Source organism: Miscanthus floridulus, chromosome 8 (genome assembly GCF_019320115.1).
Source record: "Miscanthus floridulus cultivar M001 chromosome 8, ASM1932011v1, whole genome shotgun sequence".
Taxonomy (NCBI): Eukaryota; Viridiplantae; Streptophyta; class Magnoliopsida; order Poales; family Poaceae; genus Miscanthus; species Miscanthus floridulus.
The window spans coordinates 94,003,192-94,019,389 of NC_089587.1; positions in this window are offsets into that span (position 1 = coordinate 94,003,192).

Consider the following 16,198-nt stretch of genomic DNA (forward strand, 5'->3'; position numbering starts at 1 on the left):
CATCATGACGCATCCCATGAAATGCACCCATACTTTGCCAAGTCTCCAAATTCCCCAAAGTCCGACGGACTTCTCACTTCCCTTTCGGGATCCAAACCTTCTTGGTGCTCTTCATGTTTGAAATGATTTCCTTTGGCACCCAAAAGCGTTTGACCCCATTGTTGGCTTGCTTGTTCACCTTGATGGCCACCACCTTGTCATTTTTCTTCTTCATCAAGAGATAAGGTGTGGAGGCCTTCTTGTCCACCTTGTTGGTGTAGGTGTTGGAGAGCTTGCTTATTTGCTTTTTCTCCTTCTTCTTTGCTCCTCCCCCATTCTTCACCTTGCACTCATAGGACTTGTGACCTTCCTTGTGGCACACGTAATAAACCATGGTTTGTCCTTCATCAATCTTCTTCACTCCCTTGATAGTGTTATCTTGATGAAGTTGGGTTTGCTTCGCCTTGCCTTTCACTTGAGTCAAGTCCTTAGTGAGGTGAGCTACTTCTTGCTTGAGTTGCTCATTCTCCTTTGTAACCTCTTGTGTGCATGTATCTACAACAACTTTCTCAACACAAACTTGGTTGCACAAAGGTGAGTCTAAACATAAATCATTACAAAGAAGTAGAGGCATCCTTTTTAGACATGTTAAAGATAGAACTTTTCTTTTTAAATGCCTTGGTGGGGGTTGTGCTAATGGCTTCAAGATTAGCAACTTTATTAGTTAGCTCATCACAATGTTTACACATGGTTTCCATTTTAGCAAGCAAACTATTATATGCTTCTTGTGAGCTAGCTAACTTTTCTTTTAATTTTTCATTTTTCTTTACAAGTTGCTCATCATTGATTGTGCATGCATTTGTTGTTGTACTAGCCTCAAGTTTCTCAATTTTAGTAGATAGTTCAACATTGAGATTAGCATAGTTCTCATATTGTTCAAGCAAGGTTTTGTATGCTTTTTGTGAACTATCTAGCTTTTCTTTTAAACTTTTGAGCTTCTTTTGTTGACTAGTGCAAGCTTTAGCATAATTAAGATTTTCTTGCACAAGTTCATGATAAGAAGGCATATCATCATCACTATCACTCTCACTAGAGGAAAAGCTTTCATTACCTCATGCCATAAGGCACACACGTGAAGAGCTTGATGATGAGTCCTTGCAGCCTCGCCTCTTGTGATGGTGTTCTTCTTCACTTGAAGAATCATCCCATGATCTTATTGATGTGAGGGCTTTGTTCTTGCATGCCTTCTTCTTTGTCTTGGGTGTGGGCTTGTTTAGACAAACTTCCACAAAGTGCCCCAACTCGCCGCATCCATAGCATCCTCTCTTTCTTTGCTCATTTCTTTGATTTATGAAAATGAAATCTTGAATTTGGATGGGCACACCCTTGACATTGAGCCTTTGGATCATCTTCTCCACCTTGTTGATCACTTTGATTGATTCTTCATCAAGATCGAAGGTGGAGGAGGAAGATTGATCATCACTTGAATCATCATCGTCGTCGTCCTCATCCTCTTCTTCATCTTCACTTGAGGAACTTGAGCTTGAGCTTGTCTCAACTTGCTTGCCCTTCATCTTCTTTTTCTCGCTACAAGCGAGAGCTTTGCCTTTGCTTGATGAAGAAGCTTCTTCTTGACCCATCTTACGTGACATTTCAAATGCCACTAACTTGCCAATGGCTATGCCTAGGGTCATGTTGCTCAAGTCCTCCATGTTGTGAAGGATGGTGATGATGTTTGCATATTTCTTTTGTGGTAGCACGGAGATGATCTTCCTCACGATGTCCACATCATCTAGCTTTAATAATCCTATAGAATGGAGCTCATTGATAATTAGATTCAAACGAGAATACATATCATGAACAAGCTCATCATCATTCATAGTAAAGGAATCGTAGTTTTGCTTTGCTAGACAATGTTTTTGCTCACGGACATTGCTTGTGCCATCATGGAGCTCTTGGAGTTTTAACCAAATTTCATGTGCCGTATTTAAAGTGAATACTTGGTTAAAAACATCCATACTAAGTGATTCAAACAAGCAATTTTTAGCTCTAGCATTGAAGTGCATTTCTTTTTCATCACTCTTTGTGGGGTTTTCAGGATTCTTGATGGGTTTCATCCCGTCACGAGTGACTCTCCATACACCTAAATCAACAGCCTCAAGGTGGCAAGCCATTCTAGCTTTATAGTATGGGAAGTTAGTGCCATCAAAGTGCGGAGGCCTAGCGGTATCCATCCCAACCACTCTAAATAGCGTTGGCTCAACGACGGTTAAGCCAAAGGTCCAAATTGAGCCAACCGGCTCTGATACCAATTGAAGGGACCGTGACGCCTAAGAGGAGGGGTGAATTAGGCAACTTAAAAAATCTAACTCTAAACTATGGCCTCATTTTCTAACCCTAGCAAAACCTATGTAATAGATAAACTATCTAGATGTGCAACTATGGTTTTGCTAGTGTGTTGCTATCTCTACCGCAAATATAGTAAAGTAATCAATGTAAATGCGGAAGCTAAAGAGCAAGGTAGAGATATGCAAACTCCCGTCGATGACTCTGGTATTTTTACCAAGATATCGAGAAGCGCGCAAGCTTCCCCCTAGTCCTCATTGGAGCCCCTCGCAAGGAATCCCTCACAAGGGTCAAGCTCTCGGTCGGGTAACTTCGTGGATAGCATCGGGCCTTCCCCATGCACAAGTGGGTCTCCGACGTGCCTTCCGGCAAGCCTCTCCCGGATGCTCCCCGCCGTCTTCACTATCAAGCTTCCGGCCGAAATGCCACGGGCCTTGTTCCCTCCGGTACATGGTGGCGGCCACACCACAAACGCGGTTGGTGTGATCTCACAAGACTACAAGCCCCTTCGATGTACAACAATGGTGCTCGCAAGCACCGAGTGGTAAGAGGTATGCAAACCTCACTAAACACTAGGCCTAAACCTAGAGCAAGCGCATAAGCGGTGGTCTAATCAACCTAAGCACTTCGCAAAGCACCTACGCTAATCACCTGATGAATCACTAAGCACTATCCAAGTGGAGATCACAAAAATGGTGTATCAACACCCTTGGTATGTTTCCTCAGCTCCACACTTGCCAAATGGTCGGTTGGGGGGTCTATTTATAAGCCCCATGGAGAAAGTAGCCATTGGGGATGAAATCCCACTTTTCTGCTACTGACCGGATGTAGAAGACGTCCTAACCAGACGTGTCCGGTCGTCCTGACCATTGAACCACGAACCACTGAGCGGACGCTGCCAGCGTTCGGTCACCTACCATCGGATCGTCGTTCTAGAACCTCTCAGTACTCGATCGGACGCTGCTTCCCTGCGTCCGATCGGTTTCGCCGCCAGCGTCTGGTCTAGCGTCTGGTCGTCCTAACTGCAGAGCCACCGATCCAGCATCTGGTCACCTGTCTGCTGAGCCACCGGTCCAGTGTCCGGTCATCCCGACTGCCGAGCCACCAGTGTTCGGTCCAGCGTCCAGTCGCCTCTGCGAGCTTGTTTCTTCATGATCTTGCGTACAGCTTGGTTCCTATCTTCATGCTTGGACTTTGCTTGATATCTTGGGTCTTTTTTTGTGTTCCTAAGGTCTTGCTTATGGTGTTGATCATCGAATCATCATGTCATCTTCGTCCAAGTCACGTCTTGCACCCTATTGAACTTCAAAACAAACACTTGCAAATTCATTAGTCCAGTTTGATTGTGTTAGTCATCAAACACCAAAATCCAAAGTAAATGGGCCTAGGGTCCATTTTCCTTACAGGTTTGTTTTGAATGATGGTGTATAAATACTTCCTCTATTCACTAGAGGGATTACTTTTGGTCATTCCAACAGCTGAGAAACATCCTTGAGAGTGCCAAGAAGAGCAAGGTCCTAGTGAGGTGATTAAGATTTGAGAATCCAAGAGAGAGGCCTCATTAGTGAAAGAAAGAGTAGCAAAGTGTGCATCCACCCTTCTCATTAGGCTTGTCATGGTCAAGTGAGAGTTCATGCTTGTTACTCTTGGTGATCGCTATCACCTAGACGGCTTGATGGTGATTGAGAGCTTGGTGATCATCTGGCAGAGCTTGTGGATGACCCAACTTAAGTTATGAGCGATTGTGGGTGATTCATTGTGATGGAGTATCAAAGAATCAACCCATAGAGAGCACTTGATCCTTGCACGGATCAAGGGTGAGCTACACCCTTGCGCGGGTGCTCCAACGAGGACTAGTGGAGCGTGGTGACTCTCTAATACCTTGACAAAACATCGCTGGGTTCCTTCTTCTCTCTTTACTTTAAGCATTTACTTTGAGCAATTCAATTCTTATCTTTACATTCATAGAATTGCCATTCTAGAGTAGGATTGGAACATAGGTTGCTAAACTTTTGTGTAGTAGAATAATAGGAACACTTTCTAGGCGTACAGGGTGAAGTGGTCTAACCGTAGGGTTTAATTATTGCAAATAATTTTAGAATTAGCCCAATTCAGCCCCCCTCTTGGGCATCTTGATCCTTTCAATTGGAATTGGAGCCTCATGCTCATGTATTTAAGCTTAATCACCTAGAGAAAGATGTCTCACGAGGATGGATCTCCTCCTATCTTTGAGGGGGATGATTTTCCTTATTGGAAATCCGCATGGAGGCGTATTTAGAAGCTCTAGATGTTGGAATACTTAGAGACACCTCACAAGGATTCCCAAAACCTTAGGATCCCACGCACCTTCAAGGTGATGAAGTGAACTATGAGAAATGGAATGCAAAGGTTAGAAACACCATCTTTAGAGGCCTTTGCAAAGATGTGTTTAACTGGGTGAGGAACCACAAGGATGCCCATGCACTCTGGTCAGAGGAAGTCAATGGGCTTGGACTCACTCAAATGAAATGTACTCACACTTGAATGTTCTTGTAGAGGAAGTCAATGGGCTTGGACTCACTCAAATGCAACCATCCAATGTTGTAAGAAAAATCTTGAGTGTCCTCCCCATTGATAAATATGGGCATATTGTGACCATGCTTCATCATGGTGATCTTTCCACCACTACACTAACACAAATCTTGGGAAAGATCAATGCTCATGAGATGTACATGCACATCACATCACAAGATGGCTCATCCTCTACCAAGAAGAAAGAAAAAGACTTAGCATTCAAAGCTAGCCAAGAGAAGGGCAAATCAAGAATTGAGTATGAGAGCTCAAGTAATGATGAAGTTGATGCAAGTCTTGCTCTCATGGTGAGAAGAACCGCCAAGATGCTAAAGAAGCTCAACAAGAGTGGCATCAAGTTCGATGGCAAGAAAAAGAAGTTCTTCACTAGCACTAGAAGGAAGCCAATCTCTGAGATGGATTGCTATAATTATGGAGAACTTGGTCATCTAGCACATCAATGCACAAAGCCCAAGAAAGACGAGTACAAGAAGAAAAACAAGGGCAATAAAGATGAGTCAAGTGATGAAGATGAAGATGAGAAGAAAAAAAACAAGCCATACAAGAAGAAAGATGGCAAGAAGGACTTCCACAAGAAGAAGAAAAATGGCAAGGCATACATCGTCGGTGATTGGCTCACGGACATTGATTCATCAAGTTGCTCATCCGATGATGATAGTGATAATGAGAAGGTGGTCGCAATTGTGATTAACTCTTCATCATCTTCACCGACACCACCGCTACCATCCTCTACACACCTATGCCTTATGGCCAAGGGTGAACAAAAGGTATCAAATGATGATGATAGTAGTGGTGATGATCATGCTAACAATGATGATAGTGATAGTGATAGTGATGATGATGAATATGAATCACCTTCATATGATGATCTTGTTAAATTGCTAAATCAATACACTAAGATCATTAGAAAAGACTAGAGCTAAGAATGACAAGCTAGAAGCTAAGAATGATTCTCTTTTAGCTAAATGTGATATAGCCGAAAAGGCTAGTGTTGAGCTTAGAGAAGCAAATGAAGCTATGTCATCCAAACTCAAGGAGCTCAAATCTTCTAAGAAAGAGCTTAAAGATAAACATGATAAACTTGAGGGGATGCATAAAGGGCTCATCACTAGCTATAATATGCTAAAAGAAGAATATACAACTCTCAAGATAAATCATGATAATCTTGTTATTGCTCAAGAATTTTTATCCAATGAGTCACATGAAGAATGAATTGGTGAGAGGGTTGAAGGATGTGAAGTTTGAGAAGGATAAGCTTTGTAGTGCATGTCAAGCCGGCAAACTAAGTTACAAATACTCATCCTACAAAAGCTTTCATGTCAACCACAAGAGTGCTAGAGCTCCTTCACATGGACTTATTTGGACCAATAACATACAAGAGTTTGGGAGGAAATCTTTATTGTCTTGTGATTGTTGATGACTACTCAAGATATATATATGGGTGTTCTTCCTTCATGATAAATCTGAAGTTGCATCATGCTTCATGAAATTTGCTAAGATAGCACAAAATGAGTTTGAAGTGAAGCTCAAGAAGATTAGAAGTGACAACAGTAAAGAATTTGACAACACAAACATTGAAGCCTATTGTGATGAAGTTGAGATCAAGCATGAGGTCTCCGCAACATATACTCCTCAACAAAATAGTGTAGTTGAGAGAAAGAACCGAACATTAATCACACTAGCAAGAACAATGCTTGATGAGTACAACACCCCCAAAGCTCTATGGGCAGAAGCTATCAACACCGCATGTTATGCATCTAACCGCCTATTCCTTCAAAAGTTTCTTAGCAAGACACCTTATGAGTTGCTCAATGGGAAGAAGCCGGACGTCTCCTTCTTTAGGGTGTTTGGTTGCAAATGCTACATCTACAAGAAGCGACAACACCTAGGAAAGTTTCAAAGATGATGTGATATTGTTTTTCTTGTTGACTACTCATCAAAGTCCAAAGCATATAGAGTATTTAATCATGCCACTGGCTTGGTTGAAGAAACATATGATGTGAAGTTTGATGAATCTAACGGCTCCCAAGGAGCACATGAGAATCTTGATGATGTAGGTGATGAACCATTGAGGGAGGCAATGAAGAATATTCTAGTTGGAGACATCAAGCCTAATGATGATGAAGATGATGTACAAGTGATCAATCCACCTTCTTCATCAAATGTGCCACAAGATGGTGAAAAAGATGGGAGAGTAGAAAATGAAGATACTCATGTCTCCCATGAACAAATGGTGACACAAGCACAAGATGTTGATGCTCCACAACCTTCCCCTCAAGTGGTTGATAGAAGAAATTCACCTCTACTATAAGCTCATCCACAAGATCTCATCATAGGGAGTCCATCAAAGGGTGTAATGACTCGATCTTAAAAGCTTGCTTCATTTATTGAACATCACCCTTTTGTCTCTTGCTTTGAGCCTACTAAGGTAGAAGAAGCCCTTCAAGATCTAGATTGTATAAACGCCATGCATGAAGAGTTGAACAACTTCACCCGCAATGAAGTTTGGACTCTTGAAGAGCGACCACAAGGTGCAAGAGTCATTGGAACAAAGTGGGTGTTCCACAACAAGCATGATGATCAAGGCATTGTTGTGAGGAACAAGGCAAGACTAGTTGTAAAGGGGTTCTCTCGAGTTGAAGGGTTAGATTTTGGAGAGACCTTTGCATCGGTTGCAAGACTAGAAGCCATTCGTATCCTCCTTGCATATGCATCACATCATGAAATGAAACTATATCAAATAGATGTGAAAAGTGCATTTTTAAATGGCTTTATAAATGAACTAGTCTATATTGATCAACCTCCTAGGTTTAAAGACCCTAGATATCCTAATCATGTTTATAGGTTGTCCAAGGCGCTATATGGGCTTAAGCAAGCCCCAAGAGCTTGATATGAGCATCTTTGGGATTTCCTCATTGAGAAGAGCTTCACCATTGGGAAGGTCGACACCACACTATTCACCAAGAAGCTTGATGGATATATATTCATTTGTCAAGTGTATGTTGATGATATCATCTTTGGATCATCAAATGAAGATTCTTGCAAAGAGTTTGGTGAATTGATGTCGAAGGAGTTCGAGATGTCAATGATTGGAGAGCTTACATTCTTTCTTGGTTTTTAAGTCAAGCAAATGAGAGAAGGGATTTTCATCTCTCAAGAGAAATATACTAATGATCTTCTCAAGAGATTCAAAATGGATGAATGTAAGCCAATCAAGACACCAATGTCAACTAATGGACATCTTGACCTAGATGAGGGAGGTAACATGGTTGATCAAACTCTCTACTGCTCTATGATTGGTAGCTTGTTATATTTAACCGCATCTAGGCCCAACATCATGTTTAGTGTGTGTATGTGTGCTAGATTTCAAGCTAATCCTAAGGAAGCTCATTTGATTGCCGTTAAAAGAATCCTTATGCATCTTAAGCACGCACCAAGCATTGGCCTTTGGTATCCCAAAGGAGCTAGATTTGAATTAGTTGGCTATTCCGATTTAGATTATGTCGGTTGCAAAGTTGATAGAAAAAACACATCCGGAGGGTGCCATTTGCTTGGTAGATCACTTGTGTCTTGGTCCTCCAAGAAACAAAATAGTATGGCTTTGTCTACCGCCGAAGCGGAATACATTGCCACGGGTGCTTGTTGTGCACAAATACTTTACATGAAGCAAACTTTGCTAGACTATGGTGTAGTTCTAGAAAAAGTATCACTTTTGTGTGACAATGAGAGTGCGGTAAAACTTGCTAATAATTTGGTTCAACACTCTCGCACCATGCACATAGATATCCACCATCACTTTCTTAGAGATCATATTGCTAAGAATGATATTTCACTAGAAGGTATAAGGACTGAGGATCAATTAGCGGATATCTTCACTAAACCGCTAGATGAGGCAATATTTTGTCGGTTGAGGAATGAGCTCAATGTGCTTGATTTTAGCAACTTCACTAGAAAATGAGCATGTGTTGTCCCTTGCATTGCATTGTAATATATAACATGTTTACTTTGTGGTAATGCACTTAGGGCTTGTCTAACATGGTTAAGATAACCGCCGAAAAGCATGTGAGCAAGCTTAACCTTGGATCAAACTTGACAAGCAACTAGAATTACTTTCAAGTATTGCATTACATATGCATGAATGTTGTTTTGTTATTTCTCTTCAATCACCCTTTTATTGCCTATTTTCTTAAAAAGAATTATAGCTTAAGGCAAAATATTTTGAAAATTTTGGGGGTTTGAGAGAGGTCACTCACATCAGTCCCAATTATGTTTATTTGGGTCTTATTGAAGTTGGGACTTGATTGGGAACAGGCAGCGTGAAGGACTTTGAAGATTTGCTGAAAAAGAGTGACTGGACACTAGATCAGACTCTGCTCCCCAGCATTCGGTCAGTTCATCGGTGGTGAACTAGTGCTGCGAAGGAGTGACCGGACGCTGCAACAGTGTTCTCCCTATGTCTGGTCAGAAGGTGATCCTACATCCGATCAAGCAAAGAAGACAAAGACAGGATCAACCAGACTCTGGCTATGTTCGGTCAGTTGTGATCGGACGTGTCTGGTCGTGACTTGAGGGGGTTTGGACCTCTCTGGAGTCGACCGGACTCTGGGTGGCAGCGTCTGGTTGTTGCCACCAGAGCATCCAATCAGTAGTAATTGTGTGGAATCTGGATTCTTCTTTGTTTTCTTTTCTATCATGGGTGGGCCACCTTATAACCGTACCACGGTCTGACCTAATCCCCACCAATGACCGCACTCGCGCCGACATCGCCATCGCCGTGCCCTAATCCATTGACTTCGCCGATGATTGCCCGTACGCTCGTGCCCTGCATCCATGCCACCATGCTCATGCTGCTCCTGCGCTATCCACCACACCGCCTGCTCCATGCTACTCCCACACATGAGTATACGCACCATCTCGCCATGCCACCCACAGCACTTGCGCCACCGCCAGCACGCTCATGCCCTAGCGCCAGCGTCGCCTCTACGCCAGCAAAAGCACCACCGGTGGCCTAGCCACCTTCATCAGCGCCTCTAGTGCCGATAGCTGCATCTCCATGGCCGATTCACTGCGTAGTGCCAACCCTAACCCTAATTGCCATCCCGGTGGTCCTCCATGATCCGTTCCTTATTCTTCGGTTCGCTGGTTCGTCAGGTAGCAAGCCCTCGCTTCTAATTTCGTATCTATTGCTTGATTCTTAGGGTTTCGTATCTCTAGATGTATATTGAAATTATCCATATATCGGATCTATTCTAACATGTAGCGAGTCGGTGTTTCTGTGGTCACTTTGGCAGTTGTCAGTCAACTCGGGGCCAAGCTCGCGAGTACGGATCAAGGCCAAGCCTTAGAAGTATCAGTGATAGTTGTTTCTTGTCTAAGGCAACAGATCTTCTAGATGGCATGTGTCAAGAACGTCAGAGGTGGTCCAGGTGATAAGGATCCGAGGCCCCTGCCTCGCTTGCCTACTGATGTGAAAGGCAAGGCGACAAAGAAGATCACGTCGAAGAAGCGGAAGTATGTAGATGCTGGTACAATAAGAGCAGCCATAGTTGCAGCTGCCACCGAGCGTGTAGAGAGAGGAGGTGCTAGGAGTGGAGTCCAGATTGTAGATCAACTTTCACCAGCACAGATGGCAGCTATTGAGCAGGTTGAGCATTGTCATGGTAGTCCAGCTAGGACTGTCATGCTTGAGGGATGCCGTGTTGCTTTAGAGAAGACTCAGCCTCAGGGGGAGCCATAGCAGCAGACAGAGCAGACATAGGAGGCAGAGCAGACCGAGGAGATAGAGTAGGCACCTCAGCAATAGCTTTGCCGCTCTAGTCGCACTTGTACCCAGGTGACACCGAGGATAGAGACACAACAGAGGGGTTCTCGTCCGCCTCCTAGACCACAAGGTCCGCCTCTAGTGACTCATCTGGATTTGAGGGCCGCCACGGCCAAGCAGGTGCAGCAGCTCAGATTTATGTAGTTCGAGGAGTGGTTCCTGCCTAGGAGGGATGAGCGTACTTCTGAGGGTTTCTACACACCACTGCAGGAGGATTTTTATAATGCATATCTTAACAATGAGGTTGCATTCAGGTCTCAGAGGGTTTGCTCTATTGAGGCCATTGTAGCAGCTGTAGGAGAATAGATTCGTCCACACCTCTCTTACTTGTCCGGACTGATAGATTTACTTGGACAGAAAGGCAGATATGTTCCATCTTGGGTCCATGAGTTTTATGCTACACTTTGGATTAACCCAGCTCATAGATTCATTCACTTTGCATTCAGAGGACGAGACTATAGGCTGATGAGCTTCGGGGTCAGGGAGATACTCAGGCTACAGGATTCACCCATCCGCATTCACGAGGTTTGCTATGGACACGTAGAGCCTCCTAGATGCCCTCATGGTGGTCTTGTGCCTCCTACAGATCTGGTTCGCCCTTGCTTCACAGAGCCATTCGGCAAGGGGTCGAGTAGGACACCCAGGGATCTTACTCCTATAGCCAGATTGCTAGATGCTATCATGAGGAGGACCCTACTTCTGAGGATGAGATATCATGAGGGATTAACTCGCATTCAATTGTGGCTATTGAATGCCCTGATGTAGTAGACAATCTTTGATGTATGGGATGTCATCCTTTCTGAGATGGAGGATACCCTTACAGTGGGATTCAGAGGACACAGACATCTATCTTATGCACACTAGATTACTTTTTTGATTCACAGGGCAGTTACAGTGAGGCATCCCAAGATGTTGGCAGAGTATTCTGGTGCTACTACCGAGTTCCCTGCATATAACTTGACCTAGATGCCCCATCACAGTAGGCCAAGGGCACCTAGCCAGCCGAGCCGTCGCCCAGAGGTGCTAGAGACTGCAGCCTAGCAGGATGAGACTATCAGGGGTATTGCAGCTATAGAGGAGGAGCAGTTAGATGCTCAGCAGGAGGGTATGGTAGAGAGCGATGCCAGCGACAGTTTAGATGATGACTACCAGGATATCCCTTAGATGCCTCCTCGATGACATGACCATGAGGCCAGTAGCTCTAGTTCTGCTCCACCTACACCGTAGACAGACCCTGATCTCCTTGCTATACTTGAGCGGATGAGGTAGGATCAGGCTCGCTAGGCCCAGGAGACAGCAGCTACATTTGCACAGTTCTAGGCTAAACAGGACAAGTTCTAGCGATAGTAGTAGGCTATACAGCAGCAACAGCTCCTCATGTAGTAGCAGTTACATGGATTTATGTAGCATGTCATCTCTGCTATTGGAGCTCCACCGCCACAGCTTACACCTTAGCTTGGTCAGCCTGCCACCACTTCATAGACTCCAGTTGTATAGCCCAGTGGGCTTTAGAGTCAGGGCCAGCCAGCAGCACAGTTTCCTTCACCTATAGAGCAGGTGTCCCAGTGGTTTGCCTCACCAGTGCCAGCCCCATAGTTCACACCTCTATAGACGGGCTTCACACCGGCTCAAACTTCCTCGCTGCTTGTGCTAGATACCTCAATCTCTAGGAGCCTTGGTGCTACCTTCAGTGAGTTGATAGGGTAGCCTACTTCACCATATCTATATGTCCGTGGTCCTTCCACAGTTGCTCCTATTACTGGGACTACAAAGATGCTTTCTTCTTTAGTTGCATCATCAGAGCTGCCTGCTATAGTCATACCTGCAGAGTCTTCGGCCGCACCAGTCCCAAATCCTACCCAGACTGCTTCAGTGTCACTTCCAGTGACAGAGGGTCAGACAGCTCAGAACTCAGGATCAAATGATGATGGCACACAGTTCCAGATCGCTCATCGCACCTCAGCGCCTGACTCGTCCGCTACAGCCTCGCTGACCGACCCTGAGGTTTTGGTGTTTGACGCCAAATGGGGAGAGGGATCGAGTATGATAGACATAAGGGGAGCGATACATTTAGGGGGAGCTTATCTATTATATCTAGATATTTGTGTGTGATACTTAATATCCATTCATGTTTACTTTTATACATTGAACTACATAAGTGTGATTGTAATCGTGATATTTATGTGAGTGATATTAACGTGATATGTGACATGTGTGCTCTCTACCTTGAATTATTTATATGTCATATCACTTGGCTATGCTCATTTGCTTTGCTTCTACATTTTACTCTGATGCAAATGAGCTTTATTACTTGTACTCTTGCTTATTTCATATCTTTTGAGTACATCATGTTGACTTGGGTCATATAAGCTTGCCTAACTCTCTTGTTCTTATTGCCAAAAGCTTACATGAACCAAGCATGTTGAAAACCTCATCTCTTTTACATACTCGAGGTTGTATTGTCATCAATCACCAAAAAGGGGGAGATTGAAAGCATCTAGGCCCCTAGTTGGGTTTCAGTGATTAATGACAATACGAGATTACTATGACTAACGTGTGTTTTGTAGATGCAATTAAGTTATGTCATGGTAATGACAATTGATTGGGCAATCATGGTTGTCATGACCCTATGATGGAAATCATTTCGGTTTTCAAAGGATGGACGACAAGGTTAAGGATAGACTAGTTCTAAGTGTCGTTTGGTGTTGAAGAGACACTTAGAGTAGTTTAGGACTTTGTTTTTCCTTTGGCCATACTATTAAGGGGGGTATGGAGGGGTAGCTTGATTTAGGTGAGTCTAGTGGGTTAGGTGTGGTGCACACTTATCAAAACTAGCACTAGGTAGCTCCTAAATAGCCCTTAGATCAATTGGAGCAAACTTTATTCACATATGATTGCGAGTTGGAAGTGAATGGGGGGTCAAATGTTGACTGGACACTGATTCTGGTGTGACCGGACGCTGGCAAAGAGTCCGATCAGTTCATTTGATCAAGGTGAAGTCATCTGGTTGTGACCGGACGCTGAGAGAAATGTGATCGGACGCTGGGTGCTAGCGTCCGGTCAACTCTAGTAAGGTTCTAGAGAGGGAGAATCCTAATAGGACACGTCCGGTTAGTGGTGACCGGATGCTGGTCAGGTTCTGGCTACTGACCGAGCGCTGAGCAGCAAAGTGACCAGACGCTGGGTTTCAGTGTCCGGTCAACATCAGTAAGGTTCCAGAGGGTAGTTTTTGTGACCGGACGCGTCCGGTCAGTGCTGATCGGATGCTGACCAGCGTCTGGTCACAACTTAACTACTCGGTGGCTGGGAGAATTGACCGGAGCGTCTGGTCACCTTGACTGGAGCGTCCGGTCACCCTGCAGTGGCACATAACGGTTTGTTTTGAATTGGAGATTATAAATACTTCCTCTATTTACTCAAGGGATCACTTTTGCTCATTCCAATAGCTGAGAAACACCCTAGAGAGTGCCAAGAAGAGTAAGGTCCTAGTGAGGTGATTGAGATTTGAGAATCCAAGAGAGAGACCTCATTAGTGAAAGCAAGAGTAGCAAAGTGTGCATCCACCCTTCTCATTAGGCTTGTCATGGTTAAGTGAGAGTTCATGCTTGTTACTCTTGGTGATCACCATCACCTAGACGGCTTGGTGGTGATTGGGAGCTTGGTGATCATCCGGCGGAGCTTGTGGATGACCCAACTCAAGTTATGAGCGGTTGTGGGTGATTCACCATGATGGAGTGTCGAAGAATCCACCCGTAGAGAGCACTTGATCCTTACACAGATCAAGGGGGAGCTACACCCTTGCGTGGGTGCTCCAACGAGGACTAGTGGGTCATGGTGACTCTCCAATACCTCGGCAAAACATCACCGCGTTCCTCCTTCTCTCTTTACTTTAAGCATTTACTTTGAGCAATTCAATTTGTCTTTACATTCATAGAATTGCCATGCTAGAATAGGATTAGAACATATGTTGCTAAACTTTTATGCGGTAGAACAATAGGAACACTTTCTAGGCACACGAGGTGAAGTGGTCTAACCATAGGGTTTAATTATTGCAAGAATTTTAGAATTAGTCCAATTCACCCTCCCTCTTGGGCATCTTGATCCTTTCAGCAGTCGACCCTCCAAAGATCATGAGATAGCCATCCAGTGTCAGAAATCCGCTGTCTTTCCCCTCAGCGTCATCTGTGGCCGGCTTAGGCTCCTTCCTATGCTCCCCCTTATTAGAGCCTCTAGACAAGAACCGCTTCATGAGGACGCAGTCCTTATATAGGTGCTTGATGGTGAAAACATGGTTTAGGCATGGCCCTACGAGTAGCTTCTTGAAGTGGTCTGGGGTACCATCGGTGAGCTTTCGACCCCCCTTGTGGTTGGCAGTGGCCACGAGTGAGCCCTCGCGCCGCTACTTGTTCTTCTTCTTGTTGGGGCAGTTGGAGGCACCTTCATCGGCGTCCTCATCCTACTTTGCCTTGCCCTTAGGGCGGTCAAAAATCACCATGACTGCCTCCTCACCCGAGGCGTGGCTGGTGGCGATGTCGAGGAGCTCCTTGGTGGTTCGCGGGCCCTTATGTCCTAGCTTGTGAACTAGGAACTCACAGGTGGTCCCAGACATGAAAGCTCCTATGATGTCAGGATTAGTGACGTCGGGCAGCTCGTTGCACTATAGGGAGAAGTGCCAGATGTACCCACAAAGAGTTTCCCTGAACTTCTATCGGTAGTTTTTGAAATCTCATGGGTTCTCAGGACGCGCGTATGTGCCCTGGTAGTTTCCCATGAAGATCTCTTTTAGGTCCATCCAACTTTGAATTCGGTTGGGCAGAAGGTGTTCCAACTACGTTCGCGCCAAATCAGCCAGAAACAATGGAAGGTTGTAGATAATGAAATTATCACTATCCGCTCCATCGGCTTGGCAAGCAAGCCGATAATCCTCGAGTCACAATCCAGGGTTTGTTTCCCTAGAGTATTTTGGGATGTTGGTCGGTGGTCGATACCACGGTGGGAAGACGACGTTGAGGATGTGTCGGCCAAAGGCCTAAGGGCTCGACAAGTTAGGGCTCGAGCTTTGGTCCTCGCCGCTGTCGTAGCATCCGTCATTACAAGGGTGGTAGCCACAGCTAGCCTCTTCCCTCTCATCACCGTGGGCATGCCTATGGGCATCTAGGGTGTTACACGCGTGATGATGGAGGCCGAGAAGCTCATGCACTGGGGCCACGGCGCGTGACTTGCGTCTCGCTGCGCCTGGTGGACTTACACGTCCCTATCAGATCGCTCTAATGGCACACTCTGGCTGGTGTCGAGCTCGCATCATTGGGATAGCGAGCTCTCAGCCTGCTGCGTTGCCGCATGCTCGAGTAGCGTGTGAATCTCGCGATGGGCCCAATGATCCTCAGGTGTCGCGGGCTCTAGAAGCCCCTGGAGCAAGGCCACCATGACAATGATGTTCTGGCTTGCCCGAGTGAAGTGTGGGAGGGCTTCATCGTCCTC